We start from the raw sequence: 15,421 nt of genomic DNA, 5'->3' as shown, positions 1-15,421 counted from the left end.
TGAATACAGTATTCTGTCTTAACTATAAATTATTTAATTTATTTAAACTATTTTTCTCCTTCGATCAGCTAACTAGCCTACTGTTAGATTATGAAGCCTTGAAAAGAAAAGGAAAGGAAAGAAGTGTGGGGAAGAGAGAATTCAAATGGCAGCCGGTTTCCCTGGTGCCTTGCCTCTTTCACTGTTGCTGTTGCAGGCTGGAATGGTTTGAAACAGTACACCTAAAACCCTTTCCACATCAGTTCAAGTGATCACACTGCCTAAACAGATCCAAATGCATTTGATTCAAAAAAGTAGAAGCCCCAGCAGCAGAGGAAAAGGCTACAGTTTAGGAGGTAAAACTCAAGGTGATTAATATTGACGACTTCATCATGTAATCAACAGAAAATAATATGACTCAGGTCCCTTCAATCCTGGAGCATTTCTCACATTGTTTATCAATTTAGTCAACACCCTAAGATAACCTAGTGATTAAATGACACATACAGACCTAATCACAAATTTATTGCATCCCTGTTCCTATATTGAGAAGCACAACAATCTCATATAAATGATTAACAGCTGATTAGAGTTAGTATCTCATTTTATTTTTAGTGACACTAACTTCTTTATTTTTTTCCTTTACAATTATGTTTATAGCCTGTACAAGGTGATATTTACCAGAACTCTTGAAGTCTTGACTTTCAACCAACCAAGGCGCAATAATATTCCTTCCACATTGCTTACTCAAAAGTGCAGGAGGTAGCTGCCCTTGCCAGAACATAAGTATTTCCAAAATAAGTCATTAGTTTTTTGCTCTTGGAATAATCCTGAAGGCTCATATAAAATGTGAACATGTTTAGCTATGTATGCAATAATTCTCAAGGATTTAATATGTAATATGGACCAAAATCATGCAGATATGCTTGGCAACATGCTGAACTTTCAGTACAATCCATTGAGTTCTATTTCTGTCTATGTGCTTCTGGGTTTAATATAGTAGGTATAATCTTATGAAGTCATTTACAAACCAAAGTACACAGATGAATGCTTGATCTCACTGGTTAAAAGTTTAAACCACTGAGAACACCTTAGACCTATCCAGATGTTCACCTTTTAAGAGCTATATAGATGATGCGGACATGGCTGTACACACAATCCCCCAAACATCCCCCATCCCACCTGGAAGTTGGTTAGATCTTTGTGCATTGTACATGAAGGTCTGAATAGGAAACTACATGTATCTTTGGCCAGATAATCTAACAAAGCCCAATTTAAAAAACCACTGATAATAGAGTCTTCTTTTCAGACCACCTGGAACTCAGATCTCCACATATGAAGGTCTGACTTCCAAGTGGAAGATGGAACATTGGTAACATGGCTTATTTATGTCTACATGCCCCCACCATACATATTCTCTATTTAAGTATTCATGCTATGAGAACCAGTGTAGCATAGCTGATACAATGACAGACTAGGACTCAAGGAATCCCTGCTCCACCATGCCACTCCTTAAAACCACTCCTTAAAAACCTCACAAAGCTTGAAAACCCTATCAGGGTCAATGTAAGATTTGTTGCCACATAGCAACAAATTCCTGAATAAATGGAATTCCACAGGTTAATTTTAATTTTTATAATAAAATACTTCTTTGTGAGTCCTATGCCGATTTTGATGCCTTTTTTCTATTGCGTGGTGCCAAGTCTAAGCATTCTGAAAGCAAGTCATTTCTCTCTATTCACTCCTGTCATTCTTACTTCTCCCTACACCCCCAGTGAAATGATAGCTGCTCATCAGTGCTTGTGGTAACAAGTGAATTGTAAGTGCTCAGTAATGTTGCTTGCTAAATCTGCTATTTTGCTATTCTCTTCCATCTCCCACTTAGAAACATTTTCAAAAAGTGAAGAACTGAACAATAAGACAGCCCATGCTTTAGATGCAGTCCACTGGCAATAAAAGCCTTAAAATGTGAATATGCTGATGTTAAAAGCTAAAAGGAATTTATTTCCATCTTGCTGCCCTCAGAGGAGCACGTTTTTGAAAATGGCATCATTCATATTGTTTAGCAACAATTAGAAGTGGCTTCCTTGACCTCCCCCGCAAGTGAAAACTACATTAGGAAATGTTTAGCTTCAATTGAGGAGAAACAAAGTTAGAAAAATATCCTATCCTAGCAGTTGTTGTCTGATGGCCAAACCAGAACAGCAAGCAGAAGGGCAAAGATTACATTGTGGTTTTTTTAGCAAAAACTTTGATGGACTCCCCTCTTTTCTCTTCCAAATTGCAATCAAGGGGGGGGGGGAAGGAGGGGTAGAAATTCCATCATTATTTTTGTTTATATATTCTTGATAACATGAATGCTCGGATTAAGTCGGCCTTGGAAAACTAAAGTCTGTAAGATTCATCAGAACATCCAATTTTTTTCCTAGCCTGCCTGCTACATATTCCTATACTGGTCTTTTCCTGAACATTGAGACAAAATCAGAGAAGGAAAAGGAAACAAAAAAGAATCAGAGTTCTTCAATTTATAGAAATATTGTAGTACTTGAAGGTGAGCCCTACCTGTTAGCAGACACATGAAACTTCTTAAGATATTTACAGTGCAATCTGATCCATCCAATGTATTCAAGATGTCAGTTCCAGTGCATTTGTTTCAGACTTAGTCATACATATCTGGAATCCCCCCCATTTATTCATGATCTTAGGTCCCATTGATTTCAATGGGCCTATTCTAAATATGATTAAATCTGAAACCAATCCATTAAGCTAAATTGGGTTTATTGTCAGGTTAATTGGTTACAAAGACTTTGGACTAACAATTAGCCTGAAGAAAACACAAGTCATGGGCTGGGGCATGGACTCACCTCCCTCTATTGCAATCTCCATGCAAGAATTGGAGATTGTTCGTGACTTTGTGTACCTTGGCTCAACGATCTCTGACACTCTCTTCCTAGATGACGAGCTGGGTAAATGCACTGGCAAAGCAGCTACCATGTTCTCTAGACTCACAAAGAGAGTATGGCACAATAAGAAGCTGACGGCACACACCAAGATCCAGGTCTATAGAGCCTGTGTCCTGAGCACACTCCTGTACTGCAGCGAGTCCTGGACCCTTTGTGCATAGCAGGAAAGGAAGCTAACACGTTCCATATGTGTTGTCCCCAACACATTTTTGTATCACCTGGCAGGACAAAGTTCCAAACAGAGTACTCCTAGAACAAGCTGGAATTTTTAGCATGTATACATTACTGAAACAGCAACGTCTATGTTGGCTTGGGCATGTCGTGAGAATAGCTGATGGTCGGATTCCAAAAGAACTCCTAAATGGACAATTAGTGCAGGGAAAGCGCCCCAGAGAGAGACCACAGCTGTGATACAAGGATATATGCAAGCAGGATCTGAAGGCCTTAGGAATGGACCTCAACAGATAGGAAACTTTGACATCTGAGTGTTCAGCCTGGAGGCAGGCAGTGCATCATGGCCTCTCCCAATTTGAAGAGACCCTTGTTCAGCAGGCCGAGGCAAAGAGGTAGTCCCCAAACCAGTCAAATCAGGGAGCTGGACAGGGGACAGATTGTATTTGTCTTCAGTGTGGAAGGGACTGTCACTCTCAAATTGGCCTTCTCAGCCACAATAGACCCTGTTCCAAGTCCTCCATACAGAGCACGTTACCAAAGTCTCTTGAGACTGAAGGATGCCTAATCTAATCTAAATTGGTTACATGATACTAGAACCTGTAACCTACCAACATATGCTGTTGTGCTTTCTAGGATCAAATATGGCCCCTTTTTTAAAAAAAATAAGCAGGTTAAGGTTCATTGGTCCTATCATGAGATAGACAAGAATCACCAAAAAAGACAATAATACTAAGAGGAAACCAGGAAGAAAAAAAGGGAGACCTAAATAAAAGGGAAGGAAACTACACAGGTTTGCAACGTATGATCAAGGTTGTTTGTGGGAGGATTTTTTGGACATCATCAACTCACAAGGTTGCTACAAGCTGGAAATGTAACATGAGCAAGTTTTTTTGTGCATAGCACTTTTCAGACAAAAAGCTTTCAAAGCATGTTATTTCTGAGTCCAATTCAGATAGCTGGTTTTAACTTTAGAAGAGCCACAGGGCTTAGAGCCAAGTCATCTAAGGATCACCTTCTTCCATAATCACCTAACTGGCCGCTAAGGTCAGTACAACACAGATCTAATAAAGAAATCTCCAGTTTTGATAAACTATATTTCCCACAGTTCTTTAAAGACAAGCCATTAACACAAACTTGAATTAACTTTTTAACATTTGTAATTAATTTAGGATCGATGCTTTCTTTTTTGCTGGCTGCAGGGTAGACCAATACCTCTTGATTTTTCTTTATTTCAGCATCTGAATGTTTGATGTCTTAAACATGCCACTCAGTTCTTTCATCCCTCCTCCTTAATTGTGATAAGGCAAGGGGAAAGCACACTGAATCCTTCTTGTGTGGTATGCTGGATTTATAAAGACAGGAAAGTTTTAGAAGGTTGTGCAGTGGGGAGAACATTTAAATATGTAAACTACATGGTACATCCCTGAGGAAATTTTACTATTTAATTCAGTATTCGGGGGGGGGGAATCATTCTGGAGGTTTCTGGGAGTTGTATTCTGAAAACAAAAATTCTCAAGCTCTGATTTTCTGCCAAGTGTATAAAATGACTCAGAGGCGCAAAGAACATGAAACATACTCCAAGTCCTGTTAAGTTATTTGTTCCCATTATTAGTTTATTTAAAGGGAAGGGAATGCTAGTTTTGTCTAGGAGAATGCTAATGCCTGCTCACAAGCCATCCCCACCACTCTGAAAAAAGTCAAACATGAGGGAAACTGAATTAAAAACCTCAGTGCTAATTATTCTGCCTACTCTAGGTTAGCTGCAAACATAACCTTCCTGAGGAAGTGACAGGACTGGAATGCTGCAATCGGTGTAAACATTTGTGATAAAACAAATTATCTGGACCCATTTCAATCTGTTTTCAGGAAGAAACAGTCACAGTTGCACTAACAGGTGACCTATACTAGGAGAAATTCTGTTTATTGCCAGTCCCTTACTGAAACTGCACAAGCAATGATATCTGTTTATAATCTGACATAAGAGTACATTTTTAACAATTCTCTGAAAAAGCCAAACACTGAAAATATGAAAACAGCCTTCTTACAAATGTCAATTTCCTGGATTTTTTTCCCCTATTATCAGCTAATGTTTTTAACATAGTTGCCTATACTAAGCACCTTATCCATATCCGCAAATGAGATAAACCATGTTGCAACATTTAGTACTTGTCCAACATAGTCCATTAGCACACCAGACCAGGTGCTTGCATAAACATGCTGGTCCTTGTGTAAATTAAACAGAGGCTTTAAAATACTGTACAATGAGAGGCAATGTGTAAAAAATCAAGGAACTGGCCAAGATTGACCAGTTGTGTACACAACCTCATGATGATTCCCACTTTTTAAAAAGCAATCAGAATCCATTCTGGGGAGAGGTTACTTTCATATTATGTTCAGTTTCTGAGAAATATATATGGGACTGAGAAGTATATGGGAAACCAACACTTTAATGTGCTGCTAGATTTATTAGATGTTATGAAATTGTATACTTAGGCCACAAACACCACATACACACTAAGAAACACAAATTACTGAGTTGTTTACAAAATATAAACAAAACAAAAAACAGTAATTCATTATGTATACTACTGCAGTGGAATGTACATTGGAAGACAGCTGGCTGTAGCAAATTTGGAATAATCAGAAGCCTCTTGTATCAGCACAACTCCCTTGAGGTGATTGATCTCAGATCTACTAGCACAACTGTATCTGTCAGCAAACTTGATCAGTTGATAGAAGGGCCCCAAAGAGGAGACAACCTGAGTTATTTCAGTCCAGACTCTTAGCTGTTAGGCCAGCACAATATTAGGTCAGGGACAGAGTGGTTCTATGTACTTTCTAACATCTCTCAACTAGGAAGGATTTCGATTCAGCAGAGGTTCATCTGGCTTACTGTCAGCTCACCTGGCCTTCACCCATCTCAGCTAGCTATGATTGCACCCTTTAGTCATTAGAGTCATTTCAGGAAATTCTACAAACTTACTCAGTGAGCTCTCTGAGTTTCACAATCCATATGAAAAATATTTGATACTCATAGAATTTATATGCAGTATAAATACTGCTACTCAGTATTTACAGTAGTATATATATAAAGGATTGTTCATATGTCTGTGTGCATATTTCAATGTATTTGTATATTTTAATAAATGCTATGTATTTGAAATTATTCTGCATGCTTTTTTCTTATATGTTTTTAGTTTGCTTTGTGGTTCATAGTAATTTTTTTAACTAACTAGTTTGCAGATAGTCAATGGAGAAATTAAAACATCAACTGCAATGAAAGTTGTATGCATCTGGTACCCCTTTCATTGCTGTTGCTGTCCATGTCTCAGTGCTGGCAGGAAAATCAAGCCCACATAGCCAGACGCATCAGTACAACAACGATTTATATTTTCTTCAATGCACAAGATATAAACTGCAACCACTGTATGGTGCAAAACATAGATGACAGTCATACTGGCAAATCCAGCCACTCAAACCCAGTCCTCATATTAGTTTACTTTCTTCCTATTAAAGGAAACATCAGCTACAGCATTCATGTCTCAGTCCCAGAAGCCCAACACTGTAATAAATGTCTATGTGTACTATTCACAGTACGTTTAGTATTGCCCTGCAAATGTCTGACTGCTCCTCCCATCAGCCATAGCAAGATTAGCCAGAGATGAAGAAAGCTATGAGTTGCAGTCCAACAGCCATTTGGAAGGCCACAAACTGTCATCCCCCTTATGGCCACCCCTTATGAGATTTGAAAGAAATGTCTGCTGAGCAAACATTAAAGTAAAATCAGTCTTGTCTTCTGGGCACCCAGGCATTTTGATCTCAGGGCATAAGCTGAGCTTTATCACCTTTGGGCCATGTTAATAAGTGCTGATGTGCATAGAGAAGATTTTGACGTGGCAAAATGTATTTAAGTGCAGGCACAGGTAGGTGACAAACGTTATTCTGTGTGATTCCATTTACTTATAAGGCTACTAATGAAATTACTTAACCTGCACGTTTGCTAAACAATATGCACTTTCTGGGCAATGTAGTTCTTTTTTTTTTTTGTATTTTTTATTTTTTATAAGGGATAACAAAAAGGAAAAGGGAATTGGGATTGATGAGGAAGAGGGGAGACAATAACATACTTTCATCCATTCTGTACCTATTGCCATATCAAGATATTAAATTATTCTATTTACTCTTTTCTGCCTTCTAGATTCAGTTCGCCTTTCAATATGTACTGTTCACAAGCTGCCTGTTGATTCTGTCCACTTGTTAAATAGATCCCATCTTTCTGTTGCCTTTTGCAAGGGATAGTCCTTCATGACTTCTGATAAAATGTCCATTTCGGCTATTCTGGGCAATGTAGTTCTATGAGGACAAAGTATAATATTAAAATATGACGAAGTTATTAAAAGGAGAAAAAGTAAAACAAAGCCTCTTCTACCAGGAAAGAAATTAAGGAAATTGGTAGCTCAACTCTAGAGGCTTATAAAAGCAACAACAAACAAATTCCAAAAATATAAGTAAGGCCTGAGTGAATAAAAAGAGACAAAAAGGTTAGTTTAAAAAGCACTAGGCCAAGTCTTCAGGATATTACCATCAAGGACCTCTCAGCACTCTAAAAGCAAATTGTTCAGGGCTCTTAAAGCATTAGTATGCAACTGAAGCTGGACCTCAAACTCCACAAATGACATTGGGAAAAACTGAGATTTTAGAAAAAAATGGAGCAATCTAATTTTTTCAGTATATCAGAGTCTTATCAAAAAGATTCCCATCCTTCTTGTCTCCTACTAATATTTCCCCACCTTATTTATCCTGATCTGTGTATTTCTCACATTTTATTTTGATTTTTTTTTGTAGAGTAATATCTTCACATGAGGCCATGTAATCTGAACTCAAAAGGTGTACCAACTGTAGTGGATATGGAACAGGCAATAGCTTGTGCCAGCAGAATCTCTTTTGCATTGGCTAAGGAGATCAGGCAGGAAGAGGGATCCGAGAATAGAGGCAAGGGTGGAGCTATGCTATGCTAGGTCCAAGTACTTTCCACCCAGACACACAGACATTTAAACCCAAGGTTAAGCCGAATTGGAGGAAATCCTAAGTAAATTCTTACAGCCCTGAATGGGAAGAGTTTAGATTCAACATCCTTTGCCTGCCCTGTCAGCTTGGCTGGCCTTCAACCCACATTCATGAAGCAAAATTTCATTGTAGTTAACCTGTAACTGTTAATTCTTTCAGTTATAATCCCATAAGGTGAAATAATCACACAAAACCCTGTATCTGGAGGCTCGTGTGGACTTCCTTCTTTCTTTTTATATGAACAACTAGGCGATTGTGGAAAATGGAGTAAGAGGCTGGGCAGTTCTCGGTGGATACCACATTGCCACATTGTGGCAATAAGGTAGTAAACCAATTTTAATAACATTGTTTTGGAGGAAGCATACAGATTATTATAGCAACTGCAGCACCTACTTGGAGGATCATCCACATATCAATGAATTACTACTCTTATGTTTTATTGGATGCCCCTTAATAGTATTTTTAGAAATAAACTACAACATTACATCTAAGAGCTACAACAGCCTCTAGTCATTAGGAAAAGAGGGATTTGATAGAGCCTGTGGTTGGCATTCTAGCAGCATCACTTAATACTGTATATTTCATTAAACTAAATAAGCTGTTCCAACATATCCTTAGAATGATGCACAATTGTGAAGTTATACAAAGAAAACCTTCATGCTAACCTCACTCTGAAGCCCCTTCATAGTCCCAGCTGTAGCATTATTTCATGTGCTCACTTATGGTTCCTTTATGCCCCTGGATGGAAAGTCATGACCTGTATATGCATACATTACATGACATCTGATGTCTTGGCTAAATTCAGAGAGAACATGCAGGTGGGAGTTCAGCAGTGACACAAAGTATCCAGAAAGATTGAGGGGCAGCTCATGGCTCTTATGTGGGCTTTTGGACAGGCTCCAGAGGAGGCAGATAAGGGGGGGAGGGCAGCTAAAGTAGGTTATTCAGTAGCCTCTCCTAATTATGACTTGTTTAGACTGAGGAGCAGACAGAGATATTAGGGTTTTATTGTGATTTGTGGGTCGTGATTGGCTTATGATGCCAAATGACAGTAGTCACAGGCCATTATTGAAATTGAGAGGGTGACATTGTTCTGCAGAACATCAGATTTAACTACTAGGAAAGGTCTCTTCTAACTATTTTGCTTCCTCTCACATTCAAGATTTTGGAAAAATTGGTAAATTCAGATTTTTAAAAAACTGAACTGAAATCCCTAAGGGGCAGGCACATCTGTCAATGTAACTTTCATCCACATCCCATTTTGGTAAAGTCTGATTTAAAAAAAAGAACGGGAAAGAAATTGTTATAAATCACTCCTAGGTACATGTGACATGGGATCCACTGCCTGCAACACTGTTTCTTTTTATAACCTTTTTTTAAAAAAACCACTCAGGGGAGATTTCCTTCTACTATCACTAACAGCACCGCCAGAAGGCTGCAACATCATGGCAGAGAGGGAAATATTAAATTCCCTCTCAAAAATGTTACTAACCAAGTTTTCGATGGCCACCTTCTGTGCTTACTATTAAATAATTATTATTAAAAGAAATTAAGTTTTTCTTTTAAAACAAATACATTGTTACCAGCACTGCCTTTAATGTCACATAGTTAGGTGCCTAAGACCAAAACAGACGAGTCAAGCAGCTGCGCACTGGGAAGCTGATGGCACATTTATGTTTCAGCAATGCAACTCCTCCAACCTTTGTCACTGAGCCTGCATTCACCTGCCAATGATTAAGAATAAAACAAGGACCGGTAACTTGCATGATGAAGGTAACAAGAGCTCATGCTGTGACAATCAGACATGTTTCACAGTTAAGGAATTCCCACTTTTAACAATGTACTAAAAGGACAGTCTATGTTTATGGTCATCATGCCTGTTTCACTTGGAACACAGAGCATAGCTGCTAGAAAGTAGCTCCAGAAGGCTCGTGTTCATTTCTTAAAATGGACCTCCAAAGGCCCATGGAGATGTGATCGGTAAAAACATGGTAGGGGAAGATCAGAGGATTTTTTGCTCCCAATAGCAGAGTATGTTGGGCTTCTACTGCTAGAGAACAGCCTTCAGTCAAAGCAAATGGTTCATGACTAAGGAATAGATTTGTGAAAGAACATGAGTTTAGGGGTCCTACGCAGCAAGTATACTTTAATGTTGATCCTATCACACCTTGGAGAGATCAAAATGCCTTGATTATTAGGATGAATGTGATCTCAGGAAAAGCACCTCTCCCTTAAAGACAAACAGGAGTTGGATCAAGAGATTGGACACATCTTTTGTCGGTGAAATACATGTGGCAGTCTGATCAGGAGGCTGTCAGAGCTGCTTCAGGGAATTCATCTTGGGGAAGGGAGATTGTTGAGGAGAACCTCAGAGAAAGGACAAAGAGATGCCCTGTTTCTTTCCCCAGTCAGGCCTTCATCCTCAGCAAGTCCTTTCCATTAATAGGATTACCAGACCAAAATCCAAGGGTTATTATAAATGATAATGTGGACACAAATACAGAGTCTGGATAGATGATAAAAGAAGAATAAAAATACCTATCTACATTTTTCATATACCTGTAGAATAATTTATGTTATGAGCCATGAAATATGGTTAGATACTTATTTTTTTCAGATTACTTTAGTATTTACTTCTTCATGGTCTCTCCTTATATGTAACCCAAGCATTTACAGAAGGCTAACTAGGGCTTGGTGGTGGATTTTGTTCTTAAAAAATATATTTTAGGGCTGAATTCAGTTACTAGTTCCAGCTTGAATAGAAACCTGTTGTTGGTCTGGTAGTATCTTTTTATCTAGCTTTCTGAAAGATGCCTTACCTACCCCAGAATGTGTACATACTTCTTGTAAAATCATTCCTGAAAAATTGGAATCCTGCTACTGTTTGGAAAAACTGTTTATTAAGCAAAGTTGGATGAAGTTCTAAGACCACTGCATATTATGTGCTACTAAACTTGTGACACTGAAAAAGTATATTTTGTATTGGAGTACAAGGATCTGCATAGTTTCTTGAATTAAAAATGGTCTAAAATTCCAAATATTATACAAGAACAGGTCTAAAATTGTGCCTTAATAATTTGGAATATGCTATATCTGTCTAAAAAGAAGGTTCTGTCAAGCAATGATTTGTTTTCAGTATCAGACACTGACCTGTACATAGCCAAAGAGGTATTTATGGACAAATTTCAGCACAAAGAATGAATGCATTTATAATGCATTTATAATGGAAGTGCAGACATTGCTCATTCTAGGATAAATTGTGCTGCTTGAATATTTATTATGTTCCTTTCATAGCTATGCCACTGGCAGCTGCATTTCTAAAGAAAAGTTTTCCTAGCCTGTACAATAGATAAGCCCCTTCACAGATTGCTGCCTTGTCGTGGCAAAGGGGCTTGAGTAATTCAGAGAAGCTATGGGCTATGCCGTGCAGGGATATCCAAGATAGAAAGGTCATAGTGGAGAGTGACTAAACACGATCCACCTGGAGCAGGAACTGGCAAGCCATTCCAGTATTTTCTGCCAAGAAGACCCCATGGACTGAAACAAAAGACTAAAAGATATGATGCTGGAAGATGAGCCCCTCTGGTCGGAAGGCGTCCAACATGCTACTGCAAAAGAGCAGAGGACAAGTACGAGTAGCTCCAGAGCTAATGAAGTGGTTGGGACAAAGCCGAAAGGATGCTCAGATGTGGATGTGCATGGAAGTGAAAGATCAATGCTGCAAAGAAAAATAGGAACCTAGAATGTAAGATCTATAAACCTTGGTAAGCTGGATGTGGTCAAACAGAAGATGGCAAGAATCAACATAGACAATCTCAAAAATTATAGAATGATTTAAATATGAATCCAAGGCAGACCTTTCAACATCACAGTAATCCAAGTTTATGCACCAGCCACTAATGCTGAAGAGGCTGAAATTGACCAATTCTATGAAGACTTACAACACCTTCTAGAACTGATACCAAAGAAAGATGTTTTCTCATTCTAGGGGATTGGAATACTAAAGTAGGGAGTAAAGAGATAAAAGGAACAACAGGTAAATTTGGCCTTGGAGTTTAAAATGAAGCAGGGCAAAGGCTAGCTTGTCAAGAGAACAAGCTGGTCATCACAAACACTCTTTCCCAACAACATAGGAGGTGACTCTACACATGGACATCACCAGATGGGCTATACCGAAATCAGATTGATTATGCTCTCTGAAGCAAAAGATGGAGAAGCTCTATAACAGTTAGCAAAAACAAGACCTGGAGCTTATTGTGGCTCTGATCATAAGCAAAACTCAAGCTTAAACTGAAGAAAGTAGGAAAAACCACTGGGCTAGTCAGGTATAATCTAAACCAAATCCCTTATGAATACACAGTGGAAGTGAAGAACAGGTTTAAGGAATTAGATTTGGTGGACAGAGTGCCTGTAGAACTATGGCTGGGGGCTCGTAACATTGTACAGGAGGCAGCAAAAATACCATCTCAAAGAATAGGAAATGCAAGAAAGCAAAGTGGCTGTCCATGAGGCCTTACAAATAGCAGAGAGGAGAAGGGAAAAATGCAAGGGAGACAGGGAAAGTTACAGAAGATTGAATGCAGAATTCCAAAATATATCAAGGAGAGACAAGAGGGCCTTCTTAAATGAACAGTCCAAAGATATAGATGAAAATAATAGAAAGTGAAAAAACAGAGATCTGTTCAAGAAAACTGGAGATATTAAAGGAACATTTTGTGCAAAGATGGACATGATAAAGGACAAAAATGGTAGGGACCTCACAGAAGCAGAAGACATCAAGAAGAGGTGGCAAGAATACACAAAGGAATTATACCAGAAAGATTTGGATGTCCCAGACAACCCAGATTGTGTGGTTGCTGACCTCAAGCCAGACATCCTGGAAGGTGAAGTCAAGTTGGCCTTAGAAAGCATGGCTAACAACAAGTGGTCATTAGAATAAATAGAATAAATAAATAAACAAGGCCAGTGGAGGTGATGGTATTCCAGTTGAGCTATTTACAATCTTAAAAGATGACGCTGTTAAGGTTCTACACTCCATATGCTGGCAAGTTTGGACAACTCAGCATTGGCCAGAGGATTGGAAAAGATCAGTCTACAGTACATCCCAATCCCAAAGAAGGCCATTGCCAAAGAATGCTCCAACTACCATGCATTTGCACTAATTTCACACCCTAGAAAGGTTATGCTCAAAATCCTACAAGGTAAGCTTTCAGCAGTATGCGGACTGAGAACTCCCAGAATTAGAAGCTGGATTTCGAAGGGGCAAAGGAACTAGAAACCAAATTGGTAACATGTGCTGGATTATGGAGAAAGCCAGAGAGTTCCAGAAAAACATCTGGAGAAGACTCCCTGGAAAAGCCCCTGATGTTGGGAAAGTGTGAAGGCAAGAGGAGAAGGGGATGACAGAGGAAGAGATAATTGGACAGTATCATCGAAGCTACAAACTGAATTTGACCAAACTCCGGGAGGCAGTAGAAGACAGGAGGGCCTGGCGCGCTCTGGTCCATGGGGTCATGAAGAGTCAGACATGATTTAATGACTAAACAACAACAATAGATAAGATGCCCCTTCTTTTAGCACTGTAGCTTTCAGGTTTAATTTTATTTAAATAGGCTGTTGTTGGAAGCACAACTAGCAACACTGTCCTACACCATATTCATTGAGATTCTACAGGCAACACCATACCATGCTATAGGAATTAGCCTATAAATGAAAACAAATTTCTTTTCTTACCAAAAATTATCTCTATCAACTTAACCTATGCCCCTTCTTTTTCCTCTTAAGCATAATAAATCAGATTCCAAAATTTCAATGACAGCAAACCTTATTATATGTGGCAAATCTGACAAGGGTTTTTCTAGCTGGCCTGGCAGAAGTAAATCTGCTTTTCTCACTCAATACAATGCATACTAGAGACAGGAAGCCTATTTCTGTGTCCACTAATTGGCTACAATCCTGGAGCATATGTTTGCATTACTGGTGCATATGGGTGACTAGGTGATGAGCTTTTATAGGCTCTATTATCCCTACCAAATGACATGTCAATGAAATAAAAAGGCCCATGGCAGTAACATAAAACTGGTGGTATACTGGAATGAAGCCACTCTTTATTATAGTTCTGACAGCTACACCCACAAAGTATACATGTGTGAGTGCATACATATTTTCCCCAATACAAAAGAGATAACCCACAATAATATATTGCTGTTGGGACAATCCATTTTCCCCACCCTGTTAAACGAAGGCTTTCAGCAAGTAGAGAAGGAACAGGAGAGACTTGGTTGGCTGTGGCAGATGATATCACTATCCATCCCAGACTTTGGAAATTTACATTTAAGAAAAGCGAATGAAATAGTATCCTAAAGCTATCCTAAACTGAGCAGTAGTAGGATGATTTTTGGCTCCCCGTCATTGCTTAGGAATACATGGTTTCAGCAACTCATTATATTACTTCTACTTAAAAGTAAACTCCCTGCGAATCAAGAAGTTCAAGTATGTTAACTCTCTGAATCCTAATTCTACTAACATGTTTTACATGCACAAAACCATTGACATTATATGGGTAATTTTCTGCTTGTCAGATTTTAATGTGGTTGTTCTTCATGTTATGCCTGTGTAGAACTCAGATTAATTGAACTAGAAGCACTCTTCAATATAAAATATATTAATTGCATGTATAGGGTCTCTTCTACAGCAAAAGCAGCTTTTTCCTAGCTTTGTTGGCTAATATCAGTTGTAGGTGGTTCTCCAGGATTAAAAATTATCATTCCTTGAAAACAGGTTAAATTACTAAGATCTACCTGCTGGGGTTGTTTGCAGTTTCACATACTGTCTATATTTTGTTTGATTGGAAGGAACTTTTCTAGGCTGAGGTGATTGTTCATTGCTTCTAGCCTTTAAATTCAAAAAGAACTCTGCCTCTCTGCTGAGTGTTCGCTCTCCTTCCTGGGTTGGTTGCAGTTGTTTATTTACTGTTGATCTGTTCAGTTGGTTGCTCATTATGGGGCAGTAAAGAAAGCAGCATACACAAGTCTTAATTTCAAGCAAGAAATATTTTTATTCTTTCTCCTACGAATGTCTCAGAGTAGGTTATTGAGACTTTAAGCACCAGTTAAATAAAAAATGGGTGAACATGTAGCTATTTTCCTCTGTGTGTCTTTTTACTATCTCTTTACTTCTACTTACTGCACAGCAAAAGGAATTTTACCAGAAATTCTGCAACACTTCCCATCCTAAAT

At 38.6% G+C, this 15,421-nt stretch overlaps 1 long non-coding RNA gene across 1 annotated transcript in view; it reads right to left on the bottom strand.

Annotated features, from left to right (window-relative positions):
• The window catches only part of LOC144589356 (uncharacterized), a 54,816-nt gene that overhangs the window by 26,895 nt on the left and 12,500 nt on the right, over positions 1-15,421 (bottom strand). The window lies entirely within an intron of this gene.

This window comes from Pogona vitticeps, chromosome 4, assembly GCF_051106095.1.
Source record: "Pogona vitticeps strain Pit_001003342236 chromosome 4, PviZW2.1, whole genome shotgun sequence".
NCBI classification, from domain to species: Eukaryota; Metazoa; Chordata; class Lepidosauria; order Squamata; family Agamidae; genus Pogona; species Pogona vitticeps.
This window is presented reverse-complemented; position numbering and strand designations above follow the sequence as displayed.